Raw genomic sequence first — 19,082 nt, forward strand, 5'->3', positions numbered from 1 at the left:
TTGCTTTGTTTTTTTTTGTTCACTTTTTCCTATCTGGACACTGAGCGATGTAACTTGTTCATTATCATTACCTGTGAGACTTGATTTCTACATGGCAGTTCAATTAATATTGTCTTTTTAGACCATTGGTATTGACTGGTTTGAGTTCTTTTATTGGTATAGGCAAGGGACATGGACTAAAATGCACCAGAATGCAGGAAATCACATCTATGAAATAAAAAAATTTCTGGGGGAGGATCCCCCCAGATGCCCACACACACACACAAACAGCCCCACCTAAAATATTTTTCACCAGCCGCCACTGGTGACAGGTGTGCACGCGCAGCTCACTGCATCACAAGCCTTGCTGTCTTTGATCTCATGCGCCTATTTGACACTTAAGCATTCTTGTTGTATTGCCAACACTGCAAGTTTTTACTGCAACATTGCATGTAAACACGTTCGTGCAGAACACCTGTTTTGGCAGATATCCATAAATCAGGACAGGGAAACACCACTCCCACAATCCGACAATGTGTCTATTATTCTATTCTCTTGAGGCGTATTCTCCTCCCCTCGCAGTGACAAAGATTGTTGCATTAAACACCAGGGAATGTTATTCTAACTGACAACGTCTGTGACACCCAGACAGAAAGTAAGAGTTCCCGGCATGGAGGAGAGAGCGTGGCGGAGGTCCTGCGGGCTCACGGGGTCAAATTCGTCTTTACGTTGGTGGGAGGACACATCTCGCCCATCCTGGTGGCCTGTGAGAAACTGGGCATCCGCATCGTCGACACGCGGCACGAGGCCACGGCTGTGTTTGCAGCCGATGCCGTGGCGAGACTTTCCGGTAAGAACAAATCTAAGAAAGCAAGAGGGTCCTTCGTGTTGCATAAGGATGTTAGATGGTGATAATCTAGTGTTTTGCCCCTGTAGGCACAGTGGGTGTGGCTGCAGTCACGGCCGGACCTGGACTGACCAACACTGTCACTGCGGTGAAGAACGCTCAGATGGCCGAATCTCCTCTGCTTCTTATCGGTGGTGCAGCTGCTACTCTACTGCAGGTCAGAAAGTTACTTCAAGGTGCACTTTACATACTCTCTGCTCAGCCTGGCGTGCTGGAACACCTCTGCCTTATCTGTTCCTCATATCGCTATTGGTGTGAGATTATATCAGGTAACTGTCCGTCACAGAGCTAACCCCCTGACCGCAACAGTGAGGCTCTGAAAGTAGAAATCATTTTTTGAATTTAATTCTAAAACTTGAATATAACATTTCATGCGCAAGTTGTGAGTTTAATATTGAGTCTGTCAACAACTGTGTGTATAAGAATGCTTAACATGCTTTCTCTGCACTCATGAGATTGTGGTAGTGATGAAATTACAGGGTTTTATCTCCATGTATCTCTGACACAGTAAACTGGATGTGTATTCATCACCTCACCTCAAGGCTTATCTTAACTCTCCTGGTTCCTCCCGCCCAGTACAAGTGTACACACAGAGAGCAAATAAGTCAGCAATTACTTTTATATTATTATTGAACCGCTCTACCCGGGATCTTACGAAGCATGTTGAAGAGAAGAAACGCACTAGAAAGAAAATAACAAAGCAAATGATCTCATTTCAGTATGAACAGAAGAACAGGTGTACAGGGATGAAGCTTAAGGAACGGAGCTAAAGAAGAAACTTCAATGTTTGCTTCATTTTTTCTTAAGAATAAAATGACATGCTTTGTTTCTACTTGCCCGGTCAAGAGCTTACAGTATACTTATCTATCAAACCTTTCAGTGTAACAAGCACATCGCATTCTCATGTATATATTAACACGATGTGTTGAGTGACATTAATGATCAATTATTGTGGAGGGATTCTTTCGCTCATAATTTAATATAGAGGAGTCTCTGACACCATTGTTTGCGCATAATATTTCCTTCTGGAAGACGTATGATGCCAAACAATAAGCTATTAAAAGTAAACTGTTAGCTAGCATTATGATGTTGTGAACACTTATTCTTGTATTATAAAGTCGTTACTTTATATTTGTCGGAATACTTGTGACATTCAATGTTTCGACTTGCTCTGAACAAGAATGTCATTATATCATCATCATTATATTCAAATGAAATTCCGCACTGCTAAAATAATTTTTATTTTTGACGAAAAAGGGTTTAAGCATAAAATAAATAAGTCTATTTATCACAAAAATCTATTTATCACATATAAAAAGAGAATAGTTACTTTCACACTAAATGCTAATGATTTGTAAAAAAAAAAAAAATTCGGCCAATGGTCAATAATCTTTTTTACATATTTAAAGCACAATAAAATGTAAATGCTCCCCTAATTATTTTATATATTTTAATAAGTAAAATTCTGAATTTGTACATATTGTGTTACGCTGAATGACAATGTAACAGTATTTCAACCAAATTGTGACTTTATTGTCCAAGAAACTTTACGTTGTAAGTAAAAAGACATTTTACTTGCATTTAATGTGCTTTCTATGGACACAAAATCACTTTATCAATTTATTTCGACCCATGTATAAAACATCTGTGAAGCTATTCTAACTTCTGATGATCTTTATGGCAAGAACATAAAACTCCTTTTTTTAAATAAAATTAGGATGTGGATATAAATATGTGAGTATTGTCCTCCTAAGAATGTTTTGTCAATCTGATCCCATAAATTCTCATTGGTGCTGAAAAGTTGCAGACATAGTATATCTTACTGTAAAATACATTTGATATGAACATTCTGTTGAGTCGTGTGTGTAACGTAGAAGAGATCCTAGCTTAAGACATTAATTGTTTATGTTAATACAGCGAACATTAATATTTTAAGTGTGTGTCATATGTGATGGTTTTGTGATCTGTTATAAATATGAAAATCTACAATTTGTACAAGAATAACCCACCACTCTTCCTCTTGACATTCGATTTTTGTGTTTTTTAGGGTAGAGGAGCCCTGCAGGATATTGACCAGATGTCTCTCTTTAAACCCCTCTGTAAGTTCTGTGCTTCAGTGAGAACAGTGAGAGAAATCGTTCCTACTGTGAGAAAAGCATTGGCCGTGGCACAGTCTGGCACACCAGGTAATGCTGCGAATGACCATTTTTTCATTTAATCATTTATCATTTTTGTGAGTGATTGAAACATGTCACTTTTCAGACAAGTTAAGATATAGTGAATCACACTTTTTAGAGAGTACATGACCTGACTCTGTGTGCATAAGTACAGTTTGATGTGTATAACAATTTCACAGGCCCAGTGTTTATCGAGCTTCCCATAGACACGCTGTACCCTTTCCATGTGGTGGAAAAAGAGTTTGCCCCTAAAAACACTCCCAAAGGTCTTATGGGCAAAATCACTGCACGGTAAAACATTTCTCACTTTTTATTTCCTCCAATTTTCTTACGCTTTATTTCATTATTAAAGGAAAGGCAATCACTTTTACGTTGAAAGTGTTTTTGTTTGTTATCCGCCAGGTATCTTAAAAATCACTTATCTAACTTATTTGCTGGAGCTTGGGAAAACCGTGATCCCTCCCCACTTCCCGTTCACATCCCGCAGGCCACAGAGGATGAGGTGAGACCTGTCAATCGTTTAATGGCCATTTGAGATGTATTATTAATTGCTTTTATGGTTGCGTCACATTAGATCTCATTTGATTCTCATCATCTTTAACATGAACCATAACAGGGCAGAATGAAATGATCTAGAAAGCTGTGACTTTTACTTCAGACACGGCAGATTAGATCTTATTTACATGACTCGGTATTCAAGTTGTTTCATTCATTTCCAGATTCAAAGATGCGTGGAACTGGTGAGCCGAGCCAAGAAACCCGTCATACTGTTGGGCAGCCAAGCAACCTTGCCGCCTACACCTGCAGATGATGTCAGGTCATTTAGCCATTCTGTCTTTACCCAGTTTGTGTCATACTCGTTCATGGAGTAGTTCATCAATCCCCTTCTGGATATTAAACCTATTGTCTTTGTGGTGCCAGTCTAGATATTTAAAGACACCCCTCCTTCATTAAACAGTAAACATTAAACATTTAATATTGACATATACTGGTTGACACCTTTACATTTTTTTAAATCATATCGTGAAAAAACCCGTTCTGCTACTTTAGACCTGCTTACTATTTATTTTTCTTTGCAATAAAGGGCATTAGAAGTATAAAATAACACTCAAAAAAAATTCTCTCAAAAAATTATATTCTCATGTGGTTCAAAACTTCTGGTTCATTTTTATGTGGAAAAGAAAATATGTTGAGAAATCATTTTGGGGCCAAGTCAATGGGGCGGTGTTGTTTGGCTACCAACAAATATCTTCTTTTGTATTCTGCAGAACAAATATTTATTTTTCTTACAAAAAAAGAGTTTAAATCTTGGTGTGAACTATCCCTTTAGGTCCGTAGTTCTCAAACGTTTTCCTTGTTGTACAGTGCATTTTCGACCCTCCCCAAAATAAAGTCGCATAATCCTAAACTAGAATTTTAAGAAACCAAAAACATATTCAGTTATACAATGCTGAAACATAAATAATTTTGGTTATTTTTCTAGTGTTTGATTGCGTGAAAAGTATGATACAAATTCCGTGTCCCCCTGGATCAATCTTGGGCCCCCCAGTTCGAGAACCACTGCTTTAGGTCCAAAGGGGTTTTATGCTCCATATGCAACCAACACAGTTACTGTATGTATTGAATAAATTGATCATATAGAATAATGCTTTAGTTGTGTAAGCATGAGCCAAAAACGGCAACAATTATTGATTTATAGCACCCGGACATGTAACTCATGGTTGAAGTTTGAACTCTCTTTTTGGATGTGTGTCTTACAGAAAGGCCCTAGAGTCTTTAGGCATTCCTTGCTTCCTGGGTGGGATGTCTCGGGGCATGCTGGGAAAGAACAGTCTACTGCACATCAGACAGAACAGGAGAGATGCCTTGAAAGATGCTGATCTTGTGCTGCTGGCAGGTGAGTAACAGCGCCATCTAGTGTCTTTTTATTTTCTATGGTTTTATACTGTTCGGAATGCTTAGAAAACTAAGCTATTCTTTTTCTAGATGTCAATACATGATTTGTTTTGGTTTGTAGGCACAGTGTGTGACTTCAGATTGGGTTATGGAAGGGTGCTGAACGGACGGAGTAAAATCATTGCAGTTAACAGAGACAGAAGTCAGCTATTGAAGAACTCGGACATGTTCTGCAAACCAACAGTGGCCATTCAAGGTGAAGAAGTGCAGTTTAATTTCTTTCCTGAATACATAATGTATAATACATTAATGAAAATAAAATTCTCTGTACTATAGTATTAACTATAGTATCTAACTAGTTTTAATTCATTAACTGTAATAGGCCTATACTGAATTGAACACCCTATACCGGAGTATCTTGACATTTTACTACAGTTTACTATAGTAAATATTATAGTATACTCTACTACAGTATTTTATCATTTGGGCACATCATTTACATTACACACTTACAATCTTGTGATCAATGTTTTGTAAAGAGACTGTACTTTATTGTGTATATTATATGTATATAAAATATGTATATCTTTTGGGACCTTTTGAAGTTTAAAAAGCTCTGCACTAAATAAACTAGAATCAAAATCCATCTGTAGTGGACATGAAATGGTAAATGCGTCACATGATTTGGGAGGGGTCGTGAGATATGTAGGAAGTGGTTATCGGGCACCTGCTCACCTGTTGTGGGTCAGGAGGGGGTGAATGGGGAGTACGTGTACTCTTTGTTGACCAGCAATTTATTTTTGCAACATGTTTGTGGAGTAATAATTGGAGTATTGGAAAGCTTTCTGTTTTTTGTATGTATGATGTCCTTTTTGATGCGTCACAAATACAGCACTCCCAGTTTAGCCGCTCAGCGGATTACAGCTACATCATATTTGTATAATTTAAGTTATAACCTGTGTATACATACAGTACATATACACTACTAAAAAAGGGTTCTACACTGACAATTTATTTTCCAAATGTTTCAGGCGATGCTGGCTCTTTCCTCCTGCGTCTCTCTAAAGCCCTCAAGGGACACAGATGCCCAGAGGAATGGCCTCAAAGTCTGAAAGAAGGAGATTACGTCAAAGAGAAAACTAACAGGTGAACTTTCCCCACCTTTTCTATTCTTGCTTGCATGTCAGCTTTGTCTCAGGAGACTGAATGTGTAAACCTATGACCTATAACTCCCTTTAGTTTCATCTCGCTGCCTATTTGTTTATCTCAGAGCCAAAGCAGATGAGAAGACAGAGATGCATCTGAATCCTCTGAATGTTCTGCACCGGGTGGATGAGCTTTTGAATGAGGACAGCATCATAGTGGCCGCCGGGGGAGATTTTGTCGGCAGTGCTGCTTATATCATGAGGCGGCGCGGCCCGCTGCGCTGGCTAGACCCAGATTAGCAGGACTATCGATATTTTTTGACCTGTTTGTGAACATCTAAAGCACCGTTTTGAAGGAATTGATGATTCTGTTTTCTGCTATTCACTCCAGGAGCTTTTGGGACTCTGGGTGTTGGAGGAGGTTTTGCTCTGGGGGCCAAGCTCTGTCGACCTGACTCTGAGGGAAGACTGTAAAGAAGTTAAATTGTATTGAATGCTTTGATATTGATCTCTGTTTGACCAGAGGACCTAGCTGACCTGACTGTAGTGACATTTGCCCCAGTTATTGAAACAGCTTTTCCCACGTGGTGCGATGTGTGTGTTACAGGTTTGGATCATTTACGGTGATGGTTCCCTTGGATACAGTGTAGCTGAATTTGATACCTTTACACGCCACAAGGTGGGGAAAACACGGCCAAACCTCACATATAAATAGTTTACATATCTATTTAAAAGACAGGACAGGGCGTAATAGGGTTTTGGATTACATTTGATTTATTTACAAATGAATTAAAAAATCATAACATTTTTAACCCTTTCCATATGCGATCAACAGCAGATGAAGCATGTTATGTGATTGTCCCCATAGACTTATATTGTAAGTGCATAATGCATAAATGCAGTATATAAGCCAGAACGATTGTAAATGAGCTGTTTTTTCACGTCATGTCAGACACCAGTGATCGCTCTGGTCGGAAATGATGCCTGCTGGAGTCAGATCTCCAGAGAACAAGTGCCTTTGCTCGGGAGCAATGTAGCCTGTGGTCTCGCCTTCACAGGTGAGATGGTTTACTCTAATAATATTTTCAAAATGTTGTCATAAATGTAGGATTTAGCACGAGTTTGAAGTTTACAGTACACCTCCCGAGTCTTCAAAAAAATATGTGGATCAAGATGTTTTTCAGAAAAAGGATATTGTTGCATGTATGTTCTTTGACCTGTGATGTCATATTACTAACCAGGGAAATTATTTACTTGAATGTTGTTGTACCGTACAGTTCAACTACGTGTAAAATCGCTTTAAAAGAGAAGTCTGGGTCACAGTTATTTACCATTTTTGTTATTTAGTAATTTATTGTTGAGTCTTCCGTAGCACCTGTGACATTATAGGATTGCATAGTGTCCAGCAGTTGTACACTCAAGGAATACAGCAGCACTGACATTTGACTTTCTTCTATACTGTATTTGGATACAAAAGTATGAATTCGTTTTTTTCTTGTTTTCTGCTTGCAGATTATCACATCGTAGCTGATGGCTATGGGGGCAAGGGTTACCTGGTTGGGCGACAGGATGAGTCACAACTTGATGACATCATTAAAAAGGCACAGAAGGAAAGTAGAGAGGGAAAAGCCATTCTGTTAAACGTTCTGATTGGGAAAACCAACTTCAGGGAGGGCTCTATCTCCGTCTAAACAGCGACACTGTGCACGATCCTGCCTAGAAACCCAAAGTTCTCTTTTATGTTTTACATTTCGATTTTATGTTTTAATTTTAAAGCCTAATTAATTTATATGCGGTGCACATTTCAGTACATTTACAGACTGACTTGTTAAAACAAAAAGAAGTTAAGTTATTGGAATGGAAGCAGAGTATCAAATGTGTGCAACAACATACCAGATTGCAGCGGTGTTGTAACTAGGACAGTTTTTAAAGTTAAATTGGGTGAAACTCAGAAAAAGGACAGGTTGTGGTCATCTTTCTCTCCACCAGAAATAAGACAATATTTCGCTCAAAGAGAGCTGATGTTTAATACATTTTTACATTGTGACATTATTTTATAAGTAAGCACATACATTTACCCAATGTCTCAGTGTTGTATTGGGGAAATAAGGCTTATTTTTTTCTCGTAATACTTAATTTGACAAGTACCATGTTGTAGAATTTGTTGTACTGGCTTTAATTTATGCTTATTTTATTTATATTACGTACTGTATTACAGTATGAGAATCACCATTTAGAATAATGAGAATTATTGAAACCTCCTATACAGGACCCATAACAATGAACTTTTTTTATTAATGTACTTAAAGTAGGTCACAATCGCAAAAATTATTTATTTAAGAAAAATATAAGTTGTATACGGTGGCCTGGACATGTTTTTTTTCTTGAAGTTCACCCATTTCCTTAAGGAGCAGCAGTGCCTTAGTGTGTCGCTTTGGAAGATCAGAAATGTTGTGGTCCTTTCAATATTTATTTCATGTTTTCCAAGCACATTAATATATGACAATGAAGGACTGATCTGTGTGTTAGTGTGGCTGCTTGTGTGATATATGCAATAGTGTTGAATCTTTTTCATTCAACGGTGTGCCTGAAACTGAAGACCATGACTTTGCAGTTACAGTTATTGTGCATGCTTACTGTATGACGGAATCAGTGGATCATCAAATTGAAGTTTAGAAACATGTTAGTTTTAATCTAAGTATTACCGTAAAATATATTTATAAGAACCTCTGGAAATAAGTAGTCTGTATTTTTTCAATCTGAGACCTTTCTATATCACAGTTCTTTTCCTCAGGTTTGTGATTCACAGAATCATTTAGGTATTGTTATATAATTCATCAAGATGTTTTGATTGCAATAAAATCACGAAAGACTCATAAACATCATTGAGAACAGCATCTTATTTCACGCCTTCTGATATTCAGAAGCTTCTGGGGCTTGTGAGTGGGCTCCCAGTGGAGAAGATGATTCTGGTAAAGGTTGCTGGACAACCTGGTCTCCTTGGTCCGGCCTCAAGCTGAGTCTCTGGAGCATTTGAAGAAGCCGCTTTAGGACCAAAGGCCTTAACCAGGATCGCTTTAAAGCTGATTTAGGTCATAACCACCAAATGTGGATTTATAATCCCGCTTACTTTCTCCTTCCTCCATAGCATTACACTACTGCAAAGGTATTTTCATCTTCAAATAATGTCAAATTAAAAGATAAGATGGCCAAAACTGTGACTTGAGCACTAAAGGGCAAACCACTAAATGTTTCCATATGTTAACACTAGTATTGACAAGAACCAACGAAGCCCAAAAAATCAGAGACAAGTGTGTGAACGTTTCTTAGTTTTAATTAATAAGCACTCCATCTTCTTCACACTTGATCTTCATTTTCATCCTCCGCAGCACCTTCTGTAAAGCACACAAACAAAACACTTTAGCAGAGAGTTAATGCATACATAATACACCAACATAAGCTGAACTTCTGAGCTTTGTTTTGAGCATTGCTAAATGGACTGTAACGTCACTCGCATTGTTTTTTCAGCATAAAGACTTTTTTTAAAGCCACTACACCCAGTCTGACTGCTTTGAAAAGGCTTCGTACGCTCGATATCTGAAAGGTGCTGATGAGCCGCTTCCCGCAGATCAGCGATCACATCAGGAAAGCTCTTCTCAAGTTCCTGCAGCTTGTCCACAGACAAGGAAAAAAGTGTGCAGGAACTTAAGGCACGAAGTTGAGCAGGCTGCTGTCCTCCCAAGAGCAAACTGATCTCTGCAAAGACATAACAGAGAAATCCAAATAGAAAAAACATTCAATATATAAGCAAGAAACTTAACTACAAGCCAAATACGTCATAACACTTTAATAGAGTACGGCATTTCTCCATCAAATGATCAAAACAAGTAGATCTACAGTAAGTCAACATAAAAAGTAGACTGGCGGTACAGTATATACTGTATGTATATTTTCTTTTAAATATACCAATGGCACACTTAAAGGTTTTTCGGTCGTTTTCCAAGTTGTCCGAATTATGTCTGAATTCTTTCACACATACTACCAGCTTCCTGTCAAAAGTAGGAAGTTCTTGGTAAAAATGATATGATGTGTGTCTCTGTAAAGTTCAAACTGAATTAAAGCAAGTTTCTCATACACCACCTCCAAAGTACTCTCCAGACAAGAGCTCCTGCTGGAAAGACTTGATCTCCTCGTGTACCCGTCCACGCTCGATGAAGAACATCCTGTCAGCAGGACCGTTCCGTTGGATGATGATGTCGCCTGTCTGGAAGATTTCGCACTCCAGCTTCATCAGAACGGCCTCGATCAGCGTGACATCGCCACTAGCAAACAGCCATCCCTTCATCAAGTTTGGGCACATGACTTTCATAACATCCTACAGTACGAAACATGAATGTCTTTTAGCTTTGAGCTCATGAATATGCTAATTTGCTCCTACACATGAACAAAATCAACTTTTAGAAGGTATACACATTTACACTCTTTTGATCGGTCAGTGACAACATTTGACAAAATGGTATAACTGCACACATCAGTTCATATTTTAAAAAATCTAACTTTCTCAATTTGACAAACCTTTTTTAGCGATTCTTGCAGGAGGCCAAGACAGCTCCTTTTCTGTTGCCATCTGTAGCCTGCAATGGCACGCTTGCGCAATGCCTTGGGCAGATGTTCGAAGTTTTTCAGCTACAGATGTAACATATCAAATATGCCATTATATTATCTGACGTACCTTCAGTTCATTTAATAAAAATGAGCAAATGTTACAAAAGAGCACCTCTTTTACGTTCGCATTGCTAGCTGCAAATGTTGCTATCTGCAAAGCAACAAGTGCAATAAACATCGATCGGCCGATCACAATACTTATGATGGCGGCCCATTGTTCTTCAATACCTACAAATCAGAGAAACACATCCATGCAAACGCCATTATTGCATCTTTTTACATCCTTTTTGAGTGCTGCTTGCTTTTACTAGGTTGTGGTAAGTTTTATTGTTAAGGATTTGGTCAAAGCCCTGAGTTCGTCTAAATGCAAGCATCGCTGAATTTAAGTATTTCGAATGCATGTTGGAAGTGTGACGTACGTGTCGGAGGGTCAGAAGCTCCACATAGTGTCCCGGTCATTTGGCAGAATGCACGAAAGAAAGAAGATGAGTACTTCTCTCCAATTGAGGCATTCTACGTAATGTGTCAAAAAAAGAATTAAACAGGCATTCAATTCACGTGACTTCTCACCATATTAAAAAACATGTACCATTTACCAGGAGGTGTTCTTGTGTGACCCAGCTATCAGGTGGAAATTCACCCAGCCCGGAGAGGAAAAACTGGATGCAGGCGTTCCAGTGCATAATAAGAAACAGCACCACTGCAACAAACAAGGTTCTAAAGAGTCTTCTCACTGCTACAAGCTGGATGTGTAAATCCTACAAGCACGTACGAAAACACCATGCAACCATTACAATCACTCTCCATACAACAACAAAAATGTCTACTTTTGTATGCAAGAAACTGGCTATTCCTTACTTCTTCAAGTTCCAAGAAAAACCTGGTGAGTTTCGGGACACGGAGCAGACGTATCATGCTCAGAATCCTCACAAACATGAGGATCCTCATGATCTTTGAGGCCATCAGCGAGCTCGTGTCAACGTGATAGTTTTCCTGAAACAAATCAAATATGGTTTTATAGTAAGACGTCGAATAGTTGATATCATCAATGTGACTGATATTAATAAGGCCGAATAAGCAAACTCACCAAAATTATGATGAAGACATCCGCCGGAAACGCAGCCAGCAGGTCTGGAACAAACCACGAGCTTAGATAGTCTTTCTTTATCAGCTGAGGATCAAGAACGGGCACCTAGACGGAACAAAAAAGTGCGGACTGAAAATCTGTTTTGAATATAAAAACATAGACAGGTGCAGCTAAGTAAGATAATCATATTTACGTTGTTGTCATCAGTTAAACTGGACTATTTCTAAAAATGTGTGATTGGCATTATTAAGGCGTTCATCAGTAATCTGGCTAATGCAAAGGTTTAGTTTTCATTTCGTTTCTTGTTTTTCACCCAGAACGCTGTTACGGCTGGTTTCCTACCTGACCATGTTCCTTGAAGAATCCCATTCGAAAGTTTATCAAGATGTCAAAACAGAACACTATGTCTGAGATGACATTTAAAGATAACCAAATCTTGTGTGAGCTTTTGTGGATATCCTCAGAAAAGGCCATGTCCAAAGGGATGGCAAACAAGTTGAAAGATGTAAGGATGATCATGAACAGCAGGTATACATTTCTGCGGAAAAAAAAAGGCTTTGAATCACAAAATCTATTGTATGTTGCTTGGTTAGCTAATTCACTCAAAGTCCCACCGCATTCAATAATGTGTCGTTGTGTCACTCATCTTTTAGCACTGAAATAGCATCTGTAAAAGGTTTTTTCCTGTGATTATGATTTATTCATGCCTTAAAAAGGCTGAAATGTAACATTTGTACTGTATACATAGATGCTTCATTTGACGTGTGAGCAGCGTGTGCTGGTGTTGCAGAAGCAGAGCTGAAACATCAGTGATGGTTATATACTGTATGTAGTATATGCACCATCCACATCTATGCCTCACATGAAGTTGTAAACAGAGGCAGTTTCAAACAGCATTTTTTTAAACCGTCTTTGGTAAATATATGGAGAAAATACTCTACAATGGATTCAAGTATTGAAATTGCACACGGTTTATCTTAAAGCGTATATAAAAACACGATTATCGATTAATCGATTGTTCAAAAGAGGGAGTTTAACTCAAATTAAATTCCTTTATGATTTTGTTTTCACATTTTCCTTCATATGCAAAGATATTTCTAGTAACAAAAAGTCCAGGGCCCTTTTCCAGTGGAAGGAATGAATGCCTTTCATGATTTAACCTCCTCAAATAAGCATTAATACAAATGATTTGTACCCCGACCCCCAAAAACACAAGATTTTGGTTAAATGTGGTGGTGCATTATTAATAAAATGAGATTTTTCCGGTTACCTGGCCCGACTCCGCGGATGTATTATACAAGTCTCTTTGTCAGACGGTTCTTTGCATTCCAATGGCATCCTTCCTGTAAGCAAGTTTCAGCGAAAGGTGAAAGACGAACTCTTCTGATGCTGGTCGTGAAGCGAAGTGTACAGTTGACCGTTGCTTCCGTTGTTTTTTAAATTGCATCGAGTGAATTTGAATGATGCAGATCATCGTCATATTCATGCCGCTCCACCAGCAGCGGCTCGCCCATAGAGGGCGCTGGGGTGCCGACCTCCCTGCCAGTTTTTTATTTGTATTTAAAAAAAAAAATCTTTTAATAATCTCTCATTTTGAAAAATAATCTGTGTTAATTACATGATATTAATGGTTTTACTCTAGAATGTGTTTAGAACTCTCCAGAATGATATTTGGATGTTGGTGTAGTAGTAGTAGCCAATAGGCTGTCTTCCCTGGGCTCCAGTTCGCTCAGCCCTACAGTGCTGGAATTTAAGCCAATGGTTCCCCGGTTGCTACGCAAAAAAGTTTATATTTCGCCAATCATCGTCGTGTAATTTTAAGGTTTAGGGGCTCTGAAAATATCGCCTGTAGTACCAAGATTAGTGATGGGCGATACCACATTTTTTTGATGCGATACGATACCGATATTTTTTCTTTAAATTTAAGCGATACTGATACCGATACCGATACTGCTATCATTTTTAAAGTGTATGAGAATTTTTCATTTTTATAATAGAATATAATTACAATTAAAGACAAATTACGACTTGTACTGGCCATTAATAACATATTTATTATAAAAGGTTAATTTAACAAAAAATTTAAATGTTTAAACCACATTCTTCCAAAAATTATGATGAAATAACGTAAATCCTAAAAACATTAACTGTGCATTTTTTCACTGTCATTTTAAACAGGCCATTTTTCTTGAACTGTGTAACGGTCACCAGCTGGAGTGCCCTTGAAAACCACCAGAGGGCACTCCACATCAAACTTATCATTCACTCACAGACTACATTTCCCATAACGCACTACCCGGACTCATCAGCACTGATTTCACACACACCTGCATATCATTCACATTCACTCTATATATACCATGTGCACTTATTCACTCACTGCGAAGTCTTGTTAGCCTGTCTGCATTTCTGAGCGTTACCTGTGTCTATTCCCTGTCTTCTGGATTTGTGCCTTGTTCCCTGATTACCCTTTTGCCTCTGGTCCCTGCTTGTTTTGGTTTGTCTCTTTGTTTGGTTTGTTGCTTTGTTTGAACTGCCTGCCTGTGTATGACCCCTGCCCGTTATTTGGATTACGCCTTCGGATTACCCCCTAATAAAGCTGCAAGTGGATCTCACCTCTAAGTCTCGGAGCAGTTTCATGACAAACTGTTACACTTACTGTACAGAACTATTACTGAACTGTACTGAAGTTTCCTATCGCAAACTTTCATTTGTGTGCGCGCACAAACACACTTATTTTTATTTGCCTATTTGTACCAAGTGACAAGGGATTACACGTAATAGGTTAACTAATGACCAGCTCTTTGTACCTGGATACTTTTTGCCTCCCTGGAAAGTCTCCTGTAACGTCTTTTGTCGGACAGATGAAGACTGGGCAGAGGAAGACTGGGCACGGGCAGCTTGGTTTCGTTCAACCTCTTTATAAGTTTCAGGGTGTGTCGTTTGTAAATGTTTAAAAAGGTTGCTAGTATTATTGCTGTGTGCCACTTTTTTATCACATATATTGCATCGTGCAATATTGTAGAAAAATAGCACCACACCACGCTACTTTTCCTCTCTGCCATCGTGCCGCTCTGTTTAAAATGAATGCGTCGTCCACGTGACCACACAACTCGCGCTGCACCATCAAAATACACCCGCAGTGCATGCGGGTATGACATCAATTACGTATGGGTAAAGTCCACTACGTCATCGCGCTACAGACTGCACGCACGCACGCACGCACAGCCGGCTGGAAAGTTTTAACATTATAAACACCGTCACCGATTGACATAAACACTGCACAGCTTTGATAACATTTAGTCATGCCTTAATTAAGATATCGATACTTTATATGAAATATCGATACCTAAACAGTAGCTTTCGAGTATCGATATATCGATACTATAGCATCGATGTGCACATCCCTAACCAAGATTAGAGCAGTGCACCACTTTTTACCTTTTACCTCAGAGCGGAGTGCGAGTGCAGTATGGCGGCGCCGGCGACGTTGAATATCAATAATGTAGTCGTGGGAGTTAATCTTGCCCCAAATTCAGTAAAATCTCCACACCTGTATCCATTCGAAAGAAGAACATTAGCGGAAAAAACTAATTGTAAAAGAACTCGGATCAGACAAGCCAGAAGTGAATATAACGCAAAAGGCGCGAGAAAAGGAGAAAACCTACAAGAGAACCTTTTCCCGAGGTTGGTTCGATCGAAAGGTTTGGCTTACTAGCTGTGGTTACGCCAATGCAATCTTTTGCTTCCCTTGCTTACTGTTTAAAACAAGTGCTTGTGATAGCTCGTGGACACAGACAGGGGTGACAGACCTGAAACATATGTCAGAACGCATTAAGAAACATGAACGGGCAAGAGTGCATATGGACAACTCTGTGAAGCTAGCCATGCTAGGCCGAATTAGTATAGCCACACAGCTAGATGAGGGACACCGCATTCCCATAAGAAGGCACAACGAGGAGGTGGACAGGAATCGGCATATTTTGTCAAAGATCATTGATGCCGTGAAATTTTGTGGTGCCTTTGAACTTGCTTTGCGTGGTCACGATGAGAGTGACGCATCAGAAAACCCTGGCATTTTCCTGGGTCTAATTGATCTTATGGCCTCAATCGACCGTGAGTTGGAGGTGCACCTGGAGAACGCCACTGTTTTTAAAGGCACTTCGAAGACCGTGCAAAATGAACTGTTAGACTGCGCATGTTGTCAGTTCTCAGAGACCGCATTCTGGAAGAGGTGAAACAGTCGGACTATATTGCCATTCAGGCAGACGAGACAACCGACATCTGCACTCATTGTCAGCTTGTGCTTGTGCTACGGTACATAGATGGCCACAACAACATTCAAGAACGTTTTTTTGAGTTTATCGCGCTTCCAAATGCGATCGCTGATACGATTGCCACTGCATTATTGGAAAGGCTGAGCACCATCCTTCCTGCGGGACAAGAGAGAAAATTAATTGCCCAGGCCTATGATGGTGCCGCAGTGATGAGGGGTGCTACAGGTGGAGTGCAGCGTATAGTGCAAGACGTCTACGGGAGTGCATACTACGTTCACTGTTATGCGCATCAGTTGAACCTCATTATGCAGCAGGCAACATCCCAAAGATCGGGCAGTTTTTTTCAGACATTGGGGGGTTTTCTACATTTTTTTCCAAGTCATTCAAACGAACGGCAGTGCTGGATGAAGTGGTGGCACACAGACTTCCAGGTGCTTCAACAACGCGATGGAACTTCCACAGTCGTGCTGTTAACACAGTTTACGAGCACAAAGATGAACTGGTTAAGTGCTTCCAAACCATTCGAGACAGAGGAGACTTTGATGCCATATCGAAGAGAGAGGCCGGGGGTTGTATGAGAATGTTGGAAGATGAGGTTTTCTGTTTCATCCTGGCGTTATTCCACAAAATCATGCCACATGTAGACATGCTGTTTAACCATCTGCAGAAGAGGAACATAGACTCTGTCTTCATCGCAGGGATCACCCAGAGGTTCACTCACAGCATACAGGTGATCAGGTAGGCTATGATTTTGCATATTGGCTAAAAACATGCTTATGCAGCCTAAACAATAAAAACATAAATCCACATGGCTTAGCACAACAGAACCTATCATAAATATTACAATTTCGCCACCATGTTAGACTAGTGAATTTATTTGTGATGAATCTAGATAACATTGACTAGGCCCAACACAACAATAGCACATATTTTAATACAGATTTATTAAAATTATGTTTATATCTCCAGCAAGTTGGTTTCTGATACAGTAATTTCAGGGTGGACAGTGACTTGTGAAACTTATTTTGGATCAGGGACTCCGTTCCTTCTCTAGTTGAGGATGAGGAGTATAGGGGACCCGTACAGGAACCACCCCCGAAGAGAAGGAGGGCAATGGGAGAAGAAACACAACAGCAACAGAGGTAAGCAGTAATAGAAATTCTGTTTCTGTATTCTATAGCCTATATGTATTTGTGTTTGTTTGCACATTTTTGTATTCTGAATTGTCAAATCTATCTACTTTTTTTTCACATTTGTGATTTTATTAATTAGTGCTATATGGTGTGTATGTGTGAGTGAGCGAGAGAGAGAGTGATAGAGACCGCCAATAAAGCGAGTGAGTGAGTGAGTGATAGAGACCGCCAATAGAGCGAGCGAGCGAGCGAGTGAGTGAAAGCTAGTGTCTGTATTGTAATTAATAAAACTTACTTGCTCATAACAAAATTGTAACTGCTATGAATATGCTGATTTTATTGTATTGTTGAACTGAGAAATGTGAAAACTTAATGTTTTCTGTGCTTACTCTTCTACAATTATGTATAATTTCATAGGTGTGTGATACCATTATGAGCCATGCCAAGGAGAGGTTTTCTTTCACCAATCATCTCATCAGTGCCACTCTGTTGCAAGGAGACTTGTTCCCACAACACAGCAGAAAGTTCCCAGATTCAGCACTAGGAACCACGGTGGAAGCCTATCCCATGTTGGACAAACCCAGACTTAAAACAGAACTGTCCCTTATCTATGAAAATGAGGACTTCCAGGGTTGCAGTGGTGCACTGGCTCTCTTTCAGGTTGTAATGGAAAATAACCTTCAAGACACATTCACTGAAACTGTAAGTCTTCTCAAGATCCTCATCACCACACCAATGACAACAGCAGAATCAGAGAGGTGCTTCTCTACTTTAAAGAGGATCAAAACGTTCCTTAGGAACACTATGGCACAAGATCGCCTCAACGCTCTGGCTATACTCTCTATAGAGAAGAAACTCACACGGGACATTCCAGATTTCAACACAAGGGTCATTGAGAGATTTGCCACTCAGAAAGATAGACGAGCAAAGTTCCTGTACAAATAAGAGTTCTCCATCCCCTTCACTCACTCACCCCCCCCGCATTCACTCAATCTACCTCTCTCTCTCACACACACACACACACCCCCCCCCCCCGCATTCACTCCATCTACCTCTCTCTCTCACACACACACACACACACACCCTCCCGCATTCACTCCATCTACCTCTCTCTCTCTCTCTCTCTCTCACACACACACACACACCCTCCCGCATTCACTCCATCTACCTCTCTCTCTCTCTCTCGCACACACACACACACACCCCCCGCATTCACTCCATCTACCTCTCTCTCTCACACACACACCCCCCCACCCCCCCCCCCCCCCGCATTCACTCCATCTACCTCTCTCTCTCACACACACACACACACCCGCCCCCCCCCCCCCCGCATTCACTCCATCTACCTCTCTCTCTCTCTCACACACACACACACACCCTCCCGCATTCACTCCATCTACCTCTCTCTCTCACACACACACACACACCCTCCCGCATTCACTCCATCTACCTCTCTCTCTCACACACACACACACACACACCCTCCCGCATTCACTCCATCTACCTCTCTCATACACAAGTCTGTCACAGACACCATATCTTAGTCTCTCTCTACTCTTTACTCTCTCTTTTTCTCTCTCTCTCTCTCACACACACACACACACACACACACACACACACACTCACCCTCCATCTATCTCTCCAACTCACTCACTTTGAAAGACACACACACACGCTGTCATTCTCTTACTCACTCAGTCTCTCTCTCACTCACCACACCACATTTCACACACATTTGCCATTAAAATATTGATCTTAATAGTAATGTAACTATGCTTGCTTTGTTTTTTTTTTGTTCACTTTTTCCTATCTGGAC

The 19,082-nt window shown here is 40.0% G+C and overlaps 1 protein-coding gene across 1 annotated transcript in view; it reads left to right on the forward strand.

The window, feature by feature from the left end:
* Nucleotides 1–19,082, forward strand: part of LOC306890548 (2-hydroxyacyl-CoA lyase 2-like) — a gene marked incomplete at both ends in the record, with an annotated part of 40,457 nt that overhangs the window by 13,624 nt on the left and 7,751 nt on the right. The window lies entirely within an intron of this gene.

The sequence above is a fragment of the Barbatula barbatula genome, assembly GCF_947034865.1.
Source record: "Barbatula barbatula genome assembly, chromosome: 2".
NCBI classification, from domain to species: domain Eukaryota; kingdom Metazoa; phylum Chordata; class Actinopteri; order Cypriniformes; family Nemacheilidae; genus Barbatula; species Barbatula barbatula.